General features: G+C 45.8%; 1 long non-coding RNA gene across 1 annotated transcript; it reads left to right on the forward strand.

Moving 5' to 3' along the window:
- Positions 1-382: 382 nt before the first annotated feature.
- Positions 383-1313, forward strand: LOC129408982 (uncharacterized). The gene is made up of 4 exons (XR_008632212.1): positions 383-622; positions 805-934; positions 1014-1088; positions 1241-1313. It is a non-coding gene; the product is annotated as an uncharacterized LOC129408982 (long non-coding RNA).
- The last annotated feature ends 2035 nt before the right edge of the window (positions 1314-3348 follow it).

The following is a 3348-nucleotide window of genomic DNA, read 5'->3' on the forward strand; positions in this document are numbered from 1 at the left end:
ACAAAACTGATCCGTGGTGCAAAAAAGGTTGGGGACCACTGTTTTAGACAATTCCATTCTGCTTCTCCGTGTTTGATAGAGCTTAAGAAAGCGAACGTCCCCATCTTGCAGGATTTGTGGGCGGGAGTGGGACTGAAAATTTTAATTCTTTGCGGGTGGGAGTGGGACTGCACTGTGCAGGCAGGAGCGGGACTAAACATTCTGTCCCTCGCAGACCTCTAGTTGAACTTATTTCCAAAGGCATATTACCATTTTTTGGAAGCTGTAAGACCTGCAAGTAATATACAATGTTATTATACGTAATACACTGAAAAAACGGTCCGAGAGGGGTTGCTCAAATTGCAAAAACAAATTTGACAATAACATCACATTTTTACGTTTCTCTGTCCAGCATGTTTAAATCTTACAAACATCGCTTGATTGTGGCCGATGTGAGACCTGCATGTTTTAATCAGGTTGAGGAAACATGACTTTATTATAATCTCTGGTGAGGCTCCTCCCTCTGGAATTCTCCTCCCCAAAACTTTTGGAGGGAAAATTCAAATGTAACAGGACACAGGACAGTTCCAGGAGCAGAGGACACACAGTGTGGAGCAGGAGGATTATGAGAACTGATCTGGAGGTAAGACTTTTCAAAGATTTTATTATGTGCTTCTCCGGCCTAGAATGTCGTCATTGTTAAAACATGTTTGTGTTGTTTTATTTGAAATTAGAGTTAATGTAAGGACAGCTTGAAACTAATTGTTTTTGACTGTCCATCAAGAGTGTGACACTTGTACTAAGATTTGAATGTGTTGCTTCCAGAGTCGTCTACAAAGAGTGACGTCCAGAGCTCTGCTGGAGCTGTGGGGAAGTTCATGAATGTTATAGTTGATGTTTCAGAAAAAAGGAAGATATTTGAGAACCAACAAAACACAGACCACAGATGAACAAAGTAAGTAAACCAACTAAAATGATTTTAAATTTTTTTCAAAATGAACTTCCTATTGAAACTGTTATCGTACTTGTACAAGGTGATGTGGCATTAGGAGACTTTATACCAGATGCCCTCCCTGTTACTGTGTTTAGAGGAAGAAAAGCAGCACATGGTGAGTTTTGTTTCTGCAGATACACTTCTAATGTTCTTGTTCTTCTGTTCTGGTCCATTATTGTAGTAATAAGTACTTTAAGTGTATTTAAACATGTACAACAGAGTAGATCATCAGAATGTGATCATCATGTGTTATTCCTGTGTCCACAGGCAGAGACCAGAGCTTCTTCACTGGAATAAATCTTCACACTGTCCAGCTCCAAACTGTGTGTCTCTGTCCCTGTGTCTCTGTGTGTTTGATTCTGTTTAAGACAATACAGAACTGTGGAAAACTAAAGACTGTTTTTGTATTCTTTTACAGAATTAGATCAATTAAATTTAATTATACATACTTATACATTTCATGATAAGGTACCATAAGATAAATATGCATATTCAGCATGATTTGTTCAAATTTCATCAACATGAAAAAGTGATGTTCATGTTCTGAGAAAAATATGTGTAGAGGGGTTCGAAAAAAGTTTCAAAGCCTAAACATAATTTTATTGCGTGCAACCGCTGTCCATAACTTTTTTACGCAAATCCAGCAACTTTTTTTTTTCAGTGTATATTATTATTATTCCATATATGATTTGAATCTGATTGATGGACACGTCACAACAGTGGAACAAGCAGAAAAATCAAACTTTGTTAAATCCGGTTGTCCACAAATGCACAAAACTCTTATCTTCTGCACAGTGTTCATAAACTAAACAGTATTGACACTAAAGATACACTTTGTTGTATTCCTGAGGAAATGTGACCTCTGCATTTGACCCGTCCCAGACCAGACCAGACCAGACCAGACCAGACCAGACCAGACCAGACCAGACCAGACCAGACCAGACCAGACCAGACCAGACCAGACCAGACCAGACCAGACCAGACCAGACCAGACCAGACCAGACCAGACCAGACCAGACCAGACCAGACCAGACCAGACCAGACCAGACCAGACCAGACCAGACCAGACCAGACCAGACCAGACCAGACCAGACCAGACCAGACCAGACCAGACCAACCAGACCAGACCAGACCAGACCAGACCAGACCAGACCAGACCAGACCAGACCAGACCAGACCAGACCAGACCAGACCAGACCAGACCAGACCAGACCAGACCAGACCAGACCAGACCAGACCAGACCAGACCAGACCAGACCAGACCAGACCAGACCAGACCAGACCAGGACCAGACCAGACCAGACCAGACCAGGACCAGACCAGACCAGACCAGACCAGACCAGACCAGACCAGACCAGACCAGACCAGACCAGACCAGACCAGACCAGACCAGACCAGACCAGACCAGACCAGACCAGACCAGACCAGACCAGACCAGACCAGACCAGACCAGACCAGACCAGACCAGACCAGACCAGACCAGACCAGACCAGACCAGACCAGACCAGACCAGACCAGACCAGACCAGACCAGACCAGACCAGACCAGACCAGACCAGGACCAGACCAGACCAGACCAGACCAGACCAGACCAGACCAGACCAGACCAAGACCAGACCAGGACCAGACCAGACCAGACCAGACCAGACCAGACCAGACCAGGACCAGACCAGGAGCAGGACCAGCAGGAGCAGGAGCCAGGACCAGGACCAGGACCAGGAGCAGGAGCAGGAGCAGGAGGGAGCAGTAGCAGGAGCAGGAGCAGTAGCAGGAGCAGGACCAGGAGCAGGAGCAGGAGCAGGAGCAGGAGCCAGGAGCAGGAGCAGGAGCAGGAGCAGTATACCGGCACAGACACAGACAGCCCCTGTAGGTGGAGTGTGAGTGTCTTGTGGTGGTCCACGCTCTAAAGGTTCACAGAGTTGCTCCTGCAGAGTTTGAGGAAGTGCGCTGGATCCTCTGTGTTTGTGTTACATCAGAAAAACTAAAGGACTTCTGCTCCACTGTTCTGCAGCCTCAGACCCCCTCCCCTCCTCTCTCTGCTGCAACAGGAGGTAACACACACACACACACACACACACACCCCTAACCCTAACGTCACATATTTGACAGTTCTTCAGATAAACTATAAACAACAGAACAAGTTGAACAAACTCTCCGTTTCACTCCAAATCACTAAATCACTTCAATTCTTCATCCTCGTGTCACTTCTGAACAACTCGACCTCGACCTCCGGAGGGAAACGGAGCCACACAAACTCTTCTGTGTCGTTGTCCTCAGACTCAGCATCAGTTCCAGTTAGGGGTGTGCAAAAATATCGATATATCGTATAATTTAATGTGATGATACAGTATCGATATCGTGGGCTGCTGTATCGAT

Source organism: Boleophthalmus pectinirostris, unplaced genomic scaffold, assembly GCF_026225935.1.
Source record: "Boleophthalmus pectinirostris isolate CB_2022bp ecotype Guang Dong unplaced genomic scaffold, ASM2622593v1 HiC_scaffold_1, whole genome shotgun sequence".
In the NCBI taxonomy this organism is placed as follows: domain Eukaryota; kingdom Metazoa; phylum Chordata; class Actinopteri; order Gobiiformes; family Gobiidae; genus Boleophthalmus; species Boleophthalmus pectinirostris.